Source organism: Idiotropiscis lumnitzeri, unplaced genomic scaffold (assembly GCF_059441095.1).
Source record: "Idiotropiscis lumnitzeri isolate Australia: NSW breed Sydney's pygmy pipehorse unplaced genomic scaffold, RoL_Ilum_1.0 HiC_scaffold_48, whole genome shotgun sequence".
NCBI lineage: Eukaryota > Metazoa > Chordata > Actinopteri > Syngnathiformes > Syngnathidae > Idiotropiscis > Idiotropiscis lumnitzeri.
The window spans coordinates 1,340,862-1,353,255 of NW_028283586.1; positions in this window are offsets into that span (position 1 = coordinate 1,340,862).

Here is a 12,394-nt window from a genome sequence, read left to right on the forward strand (position 1 = left end):
TGTGTACAGCGCGAGCTGAAAATGCATTTACAGCACTAAAAAACCAAACTTTTATAACAGCTAAACCAAACGTTTCCAATGTAAATTTCCACCTTTATATAGTGTAGAAAGGCATCCTGAAGCCTGGAAAGTCATTAATTTGATTGTCCAGTATTTCCTTCATGAGATATTGCAACACTTAGAAAAAGTGTACAGCGCCAGCAGACAATGAATTTTCAGCACTAAAAAAACGAAACTTCATTAACAGCTAAACCAAACGTTTCCAATGTAAATTTCCACATTTATAGAGTGTAAAAAGGCATCCTGAAGCCTGGGAAGTCATTAATTTGATTGTCCAGTATTTCCCTTATGAGATAATGCCTCACATAGCAAATGTGTACAGTGCGAGCTGAAAATGCATTTTCAGCACTAAAAAACCAAACTTTTATAACAGCTAAACCAAACGTTTCCAATGTAAATTTCCACCTTTATATAGTGTAAAAAGACATCCTGAAGCCTGGGCAGTCATTAATTAGATTGTCCAGTATTTCCCTTATGAGATAATGCCTCACATAGCAAATGTGTACAGCGCGAGCTGAAAATGCATTTTACAGCACTAAAAAACCAAACTTTTATAACAGCTAAACCAAACGTTTCCAATGTAAATTTCCACCTTTATATAGTGTAGAAAGGCATCCTGAAGCCTGGAAAGTCATTAATTTGATTGTCCAGTATTTCCTTCATGAGATATTGCAACACTTAGAAAAAGTGTACAGCGCCAGCAGACAATGAATTTTCAGCACTAAAAAAAACGAAACTTCATTAACAGCTAAACCAAACGTTTCCAATGTAAATTTCCACCTTTATATAGTGTAAAAAGACATCCTGAAGCCTGGGCAGTCATTAATTAGATTGTCCAGTATTTCCCTTATGAGATAATGCCTCACATAGCAAATGTGTACAGCGCGAGCTGAAAATGCATTTTACAGCACTAAAAAACCAAACTTTTATAACAGCTAAACCAAACGTTTCCAATGTAAATTTCCACCTTTATATAGTGTAAAAAGACATCCTGAAGCCTGGGCAGTCATTAATTTGATTGTCCAATATTTCCCTTATGAGATAATGCCTCTCATAGCAAATGTGTACAGCGCGAGCTGAAAATGCATTTACAGCACTAAAAAACCAAACTTTTATAACAGCTAAACCAAACGTTTCCAATGTAAATTTCCACCTTTATATAGTGTAGAAAGGCATCCTGAAGCCTGGAAAGTCATTAATTTGATTGTCCAGTATTTCCTTCATGAGATATTGCAACACTTAGAAAAAGTGTACAGCGCCAGCAGACAATGAATTTTCAGCACTAAAAAAACGAAACTTCATTAACAGCTAAACCAAACGTTTCCAATGTAAATTTCCACATTTATAGAGTGTAAAAAGGCATCCTGAAGCCTGGGAAGTCATTAATTTGATTGTCCAGTATTTCCCTTATGAGATAATGCCTCACATAGCAAATGTGTACAGTGCGAGCTGAAAATGCATTTTCAGCACTAAAAAACCAAACTTTTATAACAGCTAAACCAAACGTTTCCAATGTAAATTTCCACCTTTATATAGTGTAAAAAGACATCCTGAAGCCTGGGCAGTCATTAATTAGATTGTCCAGTATTTCCCTTATGAGATAATGCCTCACATAGCAAATGTGTACAGCGCGAGCTGAAAATGCATTTTACAGCACTAAAAAACCAAACTTTTATAACAGCTAAACCAAACGTTTCCAATGTAAATTTCCACCTTTATATAGTGTAAAAAGACATCCTGAAGCCTGGGCAGTCATTAATTTGATTGTCCAATATTTCCCTTATGAGATAATGCCTCTCATAGCAAATGTGTACAGCGCGAGCTGAAAATGCATTTACAGCACTAAAAAACCAAACTTTTATAACAGCTAAACCAAACGTTTCCGATGTAAATTTCCACCTTTATATAGTGTAGAAAGGCATACTGAAGCCTGGAAAGTCATTAATTTGATTGTCCAGTATTTCCTTCATGAGATATTGCAACACTTAGAAAAAGTGTACAGCGCCAGCAGACAATGAATTTTCAGCACTAAAAAAACGAAACTTCATTAACAGCTAAACTAAACGTTTCCAATGTAAATTTCCACCCTTATATAGTGTAAAAAGACATCCTGAAGCCTGGGCAGTCATTAATTTGATTGTCCAATATTTCCCTTATGAGATAATGCCTCTCATAGCAAATGTGTACAGCGCGAGCTGAAAATGCATTTACAGCACTAAAAAACCAAACTTTTATAACAGCTAAACCAAACGTTTCCAATGTAAATTTCCACCTTTATATAGTGTAGAGAGGCATCCTGAAGCCTGGAAAGTCATTAATTTGATTGTCCAGTATTTCCTTCATGAGATATTGCAACACTTAGAAAAAGTGTACAGCGCCAGCAGACAATGAATTTTCAGCACTAAAAAAACGAAACTTCATTAACAGCTAAACTAAACGTTTCCAATGTAAATTTCCACCTTTATATAGTGTAAAAAGACATCCTGAAGCCTGGGCAGCCATTAATTTGATTGTCCAATATTTCCCTTATGAGATAATGCCTCTCATAGCAAATGTGTACAGCGCGAGCTGAAAATGCATTTACAGCACTAAAAAACCAAACTTTTATAACAGCTAAACCAAACGTTTCCAATGTAAATTTCCACCTTTATATAGTGTAGAAAGGCATCCTGAAGCCTGGAAAGTCATTAATTTGATTGTCCAGTATTTCCTTCATGAGATATTGCAACACTTAGAAAAAGTGTACAGCGCCAGCAGACAATGAATTTTCAGCACTAAAAAAACGAAACTTCATTAACAGCTAAACTAAACGTTTCCAATGTATATTTCCACCTTTATATAGTGTAAAAAGACATCCTGAAGCCTGGGCAGTCATTAATTTGATTGTCCAATATTTCCCTTATGAGATAATGCCTCTCATAGCAAATGTGTACAGCGCGAGCTGAAAATGCATTTACAGCACTAAAAAACCAAACTTTTATAACAGCTAAACCAAACGTTTCAAATGTAAATTTCCACCTTTATATAGTGTAGAAAGGCATCCTGAAGCCTGGAAAGTCATTAATTTGATTGTCCAGTATTTCCTTCATGAGATATTGCAACACTTAGAAAAAGTGTACAGCGCCAGCAGACAATGAATTTTCAGCACTAAAAAAACGAAACTTCATTAACAGCTAAACCAAACGTTTCCAATGTAAATTTCCACATTTATAGAGTGTAAAAAGGCATCCTGAAGCCTGGGAAGTCATTAATTTGATTGTCCAGTATTTCCCTTATGAGATAATGCCTCACATAGCAAATGTGTACAGTGCGAGCTGAAAATGCATTTTCAGCACTAAAAAACCAAACTTTTATAACAGCTAAACCAAACGTTTCCAATGTACATTTCCACCTTTATATAGTGTAAAAAGACATCCTGAAGCCTGGGCAGTCATTAATTTGATTGTCCAATATTTCCCTTATGAGATAATGCCTCTCATAGCAAATGTGTACAGCGCGAGCTGAAAATGCATTTACAGCACTAAAAAACCAAACTTTTATAACAGCTAAACCAAACGTTTCCAATGTAAATTTCCACCTTTATATAGTGTAGAAAGGCATCCTGAAGCCTGGAAAGTCATTAATTTGATTGTCCAGTATTTCCTTCATGAGATATTGCAACACTTAGAAAAAGTGTACAGCGCCAGCAGACAATGAATTTTCAGCACTAAAAAAACGAAACTTCATTAACAGCTAAACCAAACGTTTCCAATGTAAATTTCCACATTTATAGAGTGTAAAAAGGCATCCTGAAGCCTGGGAAGTCATTAATTTGATTGTCCAGTATTTCCCTTATGAGATAATGCCTCACATAGCAAATGTGTACAGTGCGAGCTGAAAATGCATTTTCAGCACTAAAAAACCAAACTTTTATAACAGCTAAACCAAACGTTTCCAATGTAAATTTCCACCTTTATATAGTGTAAAAAGACATCCTGAAGCCTGGGCAGTCATTAATTAGATTGTCCAGTATTTCCCTTATGAGATAATGCCTCACATAGCAAATGTGTACAGCGCGAGCTGAAAATGCATTTTACAGCACTAAAAAAACCAAACTTTTATAACAGCGAAACCAAACGTTTCCAATGTAAATTTCCACCTTTATATAGTGTAAAAAGACATCCTGAAGCCTGGGCAGTCATTAATTTGATTGTCCAATATTTCCCTTATGAGATAATGCCTCTCATAGCAAATGTGTACAGCGCGAGCTGAAAATGCATTTACAGCACTAAAAAACCAAACTTTTATAACAGCTAAACCAAACGTTTCCGATGTAAATTCCACCTTTATATAGTGTAGAAAGGCATACTGAAGCCTGGAAAGTCATTAATTTGATTGTCCAGTATTTCCTTCATGAGATATTGCAACACTTAGAAAAAGTGTTCAGCGCCAGCAGACAATGAATTTTCAGCACTAAAAAAACGAAACTTCATTAACAGCTAAACTAAACGTTTCCAATGTATATTTCCACCTTTATATAGTGTAAAAAGACATCCTGAAGCCTGGGCAGTCATTAATTTGATTGTCCAATATTTCCCTTATGAGATAATGCCTCTCATAGCAAATGTGTACAGCGCGAGCTGAAAATGCATTTACAGCACTAAAAAACCAAACTTTTATAACAGCTAAACCAAACGTTTCCAATGTAAATTTCCACCTTTATATAGTGTAGAAAGGCATCCTGAAGCCTGGAAAGTCATTAATTTGATTGTCCAGTATTTCCTTCATGAGATATTGCAACACTTAGAAAAAGTGTACAGCGCCAGCAGACAATGAATTTTCAGCACTAAAAAAACGAAACTTCATTAACAGCTAAACCAAACGTTTCCAATGTAAATTTCCACATTTATAGAGTGTAAAAAGGCATCCTGAAGCCTGGGAAGTCATTAATTTGATTGTCCAGTATTTCCCTTATGAGATAATGCCTCACATAGCAAATGTGTACAGTGCGAGCTGAAAATGCATTTTCAGCACTAAAAAACCAAACTTTTATAACAGCTAAACCAAACGTTTCCAATGTAAATTTCCACCTTTATATAGTGTAAAAAGACATCCTGAAGCCTGGGCAGTCATTAATTAGATTGTCCAGTATTTCCCTTTTGAGATAATGCCTCACATAGCAAATGTGGACAGTGCGAGCTGAAAATGCATTTTCAGCACTAAAAAAACCAAACTTTTATAACAGCTAAACCAAACGTTTCCAATGTAAATTTCCACCTTTATATAGTGTAAAAAGACATCCTGAAGCCTGGGCAGTCATTAATTTGATTGTCCAATATTTCCCTTATGAGATAATGCCTCTCATAGCAAATGTGTACAGCGCGAGCTGAAAATGCATTTACAGCAATAAAAAACCAAACTTTTATAACAGCTAAACCAAACGTTTCCAATGTAAATTTCCACCTTTATATAGTGTAGAAAGGCATCCTGAAGCCTGGAAAGTCATTAATTTGATTGTCCAGTATTTCCTTCATGAGATATTGCAACACTTAGAAAAAGTGTACAGCGCCAGCAGACAATGAATTTTCAGCACTAAAAAAAACGAAACTTCATTAACAGCTAAACTAAACGTTTCCAATGTAAATTTCCACCTTTATATAGTGTAAAAATACATCCTGAAGCCTGCGCAGTCATTAATTTGATTGTCCAATATTTCCCTTATGAGATAATGCCTCTCATAGCAAATGTGTACAGCGCGAGCTGAAAATGCATTTACAGCACTAAAAAACCAAACTTTTATAACAGCTAAACCAAACGTTTCCAATGTAAATTTCCACCTTTATATAGTGTAGAAAGGCATCCTGAAGCCTGGAAAGTCATTAATTTGATTGTCCAGTATTTCCTTCATGAGATATTGCAACACTTAGAAAAAGTGTACAGCGCCAGCAGACAATGAATTTTCAGCACTAAAAAAACGAAACTTCATTAACAGCTAAACCAAACGTTTCCAATGTAAAATTCCACATTTATAGAGTGTAAAAAGGCATCCTGAAGCCTGGGCAGTCATTAATTTGATTGTCCAATATTTCCCTTATGAGATAATGCCTCTCATAGCAAATGTGTACAGCGCGAGCTGAAAATGCATTTACAGCACTAAAAAACCAAACTTTTATAACAGCTAAACCAAACGTTTCCAATGTAAATTTCCACCTTTATATAGTGTAGAAAGGCATCCTGAAGCCTGGAAAGTCATTAATTTGATTGTCCAGTATTTCCTTCATGAGATATTGCAACACTTAGAAAAAGTGTACAGCGCCAGCAGACAATGAATTTTCAGCACTAAAAAAACGAAACTTCATTAACAGCTAAACCAAACGTTTCCAATGTAAATTTCCACATTTATAGAGTGTAAAAAGGCATCCTGAAGCCTGGGAAGTCATTAATTTGATTGTCCAGTATTTCCCTTATGAGATAATGCCTCACATAGCAAATGTGTACAGTGCGAGCTGAAAATGCATTTTCAGCACTAAAAAACCAAACTTTTATAACAGCTAAACCAAACGTTTCCAATGTAAATTTCCACCTTTATATAGTGTAAAAAGACATCCTGAAGCCTGGGCAGTCATTAATTAGATTGTCCAGTATTTCCCTTATGAGATAATGCCTCACATAGCAAATGTGTACAGCGCGAGCTGAAAATGCATTTTACAGCACTAAAAAACCAAACTTTTATAACAGCTAAACCAAACGTTTCCAATGTAAATTTCCACCTTTATATAGTGTAGAAAGGCATCCTGAAGCCTGGAAAGTCATTAATTTGATTGTCCAGTATTTCCTTCATGAGATATTGCAACACTTAGAAAAAGTGTACAGCGCCAGCAGACAATGAATTTTCAGCACTAAAAAAAACGAAACTTCATTAACAGCTAAACTAAACGTTTCCAATGTAAATTTCCACCTTTATATAGTGTAAAAATACATCCTGAAGCCTGCGCAGTCATTAATTTGATTGTCCAATATTTCCCTTATGAGATAATGCCTCTCATAGCAAATGTGTACAGCGCGAGCTGAAAATGCATTTACAGCACTAAAAAACCAAACTTTTATAACAGCTAAACCAAACGTTTCCAATGTAAATTTCCACCTTTATATAGTGTAGAAAGGCATCCTGAAGCCTGGAAAGTCATTAATTTGATTGTCCAGTATTTCCTTCATGAGATATTGCAACACTTAGAAAAAGTGTACAGCGCCAGCAGACAATGAATTTTCAGCACTAAAAAAACGAAACTTCATTAACAGCTAAACCAAACGTTTCCAATGTAAAATTCCACATTTATAGAGTGTAAAAAGGCATCCTGAAGCCTGGGCAGTCATTAATTTGATTGTCCAATATTTCCCTTATGAGATAATGCCTCTCATAGCAAATGTGTACAGCGCGAGCTGAAAATGCATTTACAGCACTAAAAAACCAAACTTTTATAACAGCTAAACCAAACGTTTCCAATGTAAATTTCCACCTTTATATAGTGTAGAAAGGCATCCTGAAGCCTGGAAAGTCATTAATTTGATTGTCCAGTATTTCCTTCATGAGATATTGCAACACTTAGAAAAAGTGTACAGCGCCAGCAGACAATGAATTTTCAGCACTAAAAAAACGAAACTTCATTAACAGCTAAACCAAACGTTTCCAATGTAAATTTCCACATTTATAGAGTGTAAAAAGGCATCCTGAAGCCTGGGAAGTCATTAATTTGATTGTCCAGTATTTCCCTTATGAGATAATGCCTCACATAGCAAATGTGTACAGTGCGAGCTGAAAATGCATTTTCAGCACTAAAAAACCAAACTTTTATAACAGCTAAACCAAACGTTTCCAATGTAAATTTCCACCTTTATATAGTGTAAAAAGACATCCTGAAGCCTGGGCAGTCATTAATTAGATTGTCCAGTATTTCCCTTATGAGATAATGCCTCACATAGCAAATGTGTACAGCGCGAGCTGAAAATGCATTTTACAGCACTAAAAAACCAAACTTTTATAACAGCTAAACCAAACGTTTCCAATGTAAATTTCCACCTTTATATAGTGTAAAAAGACATCCTGAAGCCTGGGCAGTCATTAATTTGATTGTCCAATATTTCCCTTATGAGATAATGCCTCTCATAGCAAATGTGTACAGCGCGAGCTGAAAATGCATTTACAGCACTAAAAAAACAAACTTTTATAACAGCTAAACCAAACGTTTCCAATGTAAATTTCCACCTTTATATAGTGTAGAAAGGCATCCTGAAGCCTGGAAAGTCATTAATTTGATTGTCCAGTATTTCCTTCATGAGATATTGCAACACTTAGAAAAAGTGTACAGCGCCAGCAGACAATGAATTTTCAGCACTAAAAAAACGAAACTTCATTAACAGCTAAACCAAACGTTTCCAATGTAAATTTCCACATTTATAGAGTGTAAAAAGGCATCCTGAAGCCTGGGAAGTCATTAATTTGATTGTCCAGTATTTCCCTTATGAGATAATGCCTCACATAGCAAATGTGTACAGTGCGAGCTGAAAATGCATTTTCAGCACTAAAAAACCAAACTTTTATAACAGCTAAACCAAACGTTTCCAATGTAAATTTCCACCTTTATATAGTGTAAAAAGACATCCTGAAGCCTGGGCAGTCATTAATTAGATTGTCCAGTATTTCCCTTATGAGATAATGCCTCACATAGCAAATGTGTACAGCGCGAGCTGAAAATGCATTTTACAGCACTAAAAAACCAAACTTTTATAACAGCTAAACCAAACGTTTCCAATGTAAATTTCCACCTTTATATAGTGTAAAAAGACATCCTGAAGCCTGGGCAGTCATTAATTTGATTGTCCAATATTTCCCTTATGAGATAATGCCTCTCATAGCAAATGTGTACAGCGCGAGCTGAAAATGCATTTACAGCACTAAAAAACCAAACTTTTATAACAGCTAAACCAAACGTTTCCGATGTAAATTTCCACCTTTATATAGTGTAGAAAGGCATACTGAAGCCTGGAAAGTCATTAATTTGATTGTCCAGTATTTCCTTCATGAGATATTGCAACACTTAGAAAAAGTGTACAGCGCCAGCAGACAATGAATTTTCAGCACTAAAAAAACGAAACTTCATTAACAGCTAAACTAAACGTTTCCAATGTAAATTTCCACCCTTATATAGTGTAAAAAGACATCCTGAAGCCTGGGCAGTCATTAATTTGATTGTCCAATATTTCCCTTATGAGATAATGCCTCTCATAGCAAATGTGTACAGCGCGAGCTGAAAATGCATTTACAGCACTAAAAAACCAAACTTTTATAACAGCTAAACCAAACGTTTCCAATGTAAATTTCCACCTTTATATAGTGTAGAAAGGCATCCTGAAGCCTGGAAAGTCATTAATTTGATTGTCCAGTATTTCCTTCATGAGATATTGCAACACTTAGAAAAAGTGTACAGCGCCAGCAGACAATGAATTTTCAGCACTAAAAAAACGAAACTTCATTAACAGCTAAACTAAACGTTTCCAATGTAAATTTCCACCTTTATATAGTGTAAAAAGACATCCTGAAGCCTGGGCAGCCATTAATTTGATTGTCCAATATTTCCCTTATGAGATAATGCCTCTCATAGCAAATGTGTACAGCGCGAGCTGAAAATGCATTTACAGCACTAAAAAACCAAACTTTTATAACAGCTAAACCAAACGTTTCCAATGTAAATTTCCACCTTTATATAGTGTAGAAAGGCATCCTGAAGCCTGGAAAGTCATTAATTTGATTGTCCAGTATTTCCTTCATGAGATATTGCAACACTTAGAAAAAGTGTACAGCGCCAGCAGACAATGAATTTTCAGCACTAAAAAAACGAAACTTCATTAACAGCTAAACCAAACGTTTCCAATGTAAATTTCCACATTTATAGAGTGTAAAAAGGCATCCTGAAGCCTGGGAAGTCATTAATTTGATTGTCCAGTATTTCCCTTATTAGATAATGCCTCACATAGCAAATGTGTACAGTGCGAGCTGAAAATGCATTTACAGTTCTAAAAAACCAAACTTTTATAACAGCTAAACCAAACGTTTCCAATGTAAATTTCCACCTTTATATAGTGTAGAAAGGCATCCTGAAGCCTGGAAAGTCATTAATTTGATTGTCCAGTATTTCCTTCATGAGATATTGCAACACTTAGAAAAAGTGTACAGCGCCAGCAGACAATGAATTTTCAGCACTAAAAAAACGAAACTTCATTAACAGCTAAACCAAACGTTTCCAATGTAAATTTCCACATTTATAGAGTGTAAAAAGGCATCCTGAAGCCTGGGAAGTCATTAATTTGATTGTCCAGTATTTCCCTTATGAGATAATGCCTCACATAGCAAATGTGTACAGTGCGAGCTGAAAATGCATTTTCAGCACTAAAAAACCAAACTTTTATAACAGCTAAACCAAACGTTTCCAAAGTAAATTTCCACCTTTATATAGTGTAAAAAGACATCCTGAAGCCTGGGCAGTCATTAATTTGATTGTCCAGTATTTCCCTTATGAGATAATGCCTCACATAGCAAATGTGTACAGCGCGAGCTGAAAATGCATTTACAGCACTAAAAAACCAAACTTTTATAACAGCTAAACTAAACGTTTCCAATGTAAATTTCCACCTTTATATAGTGTAAAAAGACATCCTGAAGCCTGGGCAGTCATTAATTTGATTGTCCAATATTTCCCTTATGAGATAATGCCTCTCATAGCAAATGTGTACAGCGCGAGCTGAAAATGCATTTACAGCACTAAAAAACCAAACTTTTATAACAGCTAAACCAAACGTTTCCAATGTAAATTTCCACCTTTATATAGTGTAGAAAGGCATCCTGAAGCCTGGAAAGTCATTAATTTGATTGTCCAGTATTTCCTTCATGAGATATTGCAACACTTAGAAAAAGTGTACAGCGCCAGCAGACAATGAATTTTCAGCACTAAAAAAACGAAACTTCATTAACAGCTAAACCAAACGTTTCCAATGTAAATTTCCACATTTATAGAGTGTAAAAAGGCATCCTGAAGCCTGGGAAGTCATTAATTTGATTGTCCAGTATTTCCCTTATGAGATAATGCCTCACATAGCAAATGTGTACAGTGCGAGCTGAAAATGCATTTTCAGCACTAAAAAACCAAACTTTTATAACAGCTAAACCAAACGTTTCCAATGTAAATTTCCACCTTTATATAGTGTAAAAAGACATCCTGAAGCCTGGGCAGTCATTAATTAGATTGTCCAGTATTTCCCTTATGAGATAATGCCTCACATAGCAAATGTGTACAGCGCGAGCTGAAAATGCATTTTACAGCACTAAAAAACCAAACTTTTATAACAGCTAAACCAAACGTTTCCAATGTAAATTTCCACCTTTATATAGTGTAAAAAGACATCCTGAAGCCTGGGCAGTCATTAATTTGATTGTCCAATATTTCCCTTATGAGATAATGCCTCTCATAGCAAATGTGTACAGCGCGAGCTGAAAATGCATTTACAGCACTAAAAAACCAAACTTTTATAACAGCTAAACCAAACGTTTCCAATGTAAATTTCCACCTTTATATAGTGTAGAAAGGCATCCTGAAGCCTGGAAAGTCATTAATTTGATTGTCCAGTATTTCCTTCATGAGATATTGCAACACTTAGAAAAAGTGTACAGCGCCAGCAGACAATGAATTTTCAGCACTAAAAAAACGAAACTTCATTAACAGCTAAACCAAACGTTTCCAATGTAAATTTCCACATTTATAGAGTGTAAAAAGGCATCCTGAAGCCTGGGAAGTCATTAATTTGATTGTCCAGTATTTCCCTTATGAGATAATGCCTCACATAGCAAATGTGTACAGTGCGAGCTGAAAATGCATTTTCAGCACTAAAAAAACCAAACTTTTATAACAGCTAAACCAAACGTTTCCAATGTAAATTTCCACCTTTATATAGTGTAAAAAGACATCCTGAAGCCTGGGCAGTCATTAATTTGATTGTCCAATATTTCCCTTATGAGATAATGCCTCTCATAGCAAATGTGTACAGCGCGAGCTGAAAATGCATTTACAGCAATAAAAAACCAAACTTTTATAACAGCTAAACCAAACGTTTCCAATGTAAATTTCCACCTTTATATAGTGTAGAAAGGCATCCTGAAGCCTGGAAAGTCATTAATTTGATTGTCCAGTATTTCCTTCATGAGATATTGCAACACTTAGAAAAAGTGTACAGCGCCAGCAGACAATGAATTTTCAGCACTAAAAAAACGAAACTTCATTAACAGCTAAACTAAACGTTTCCAATG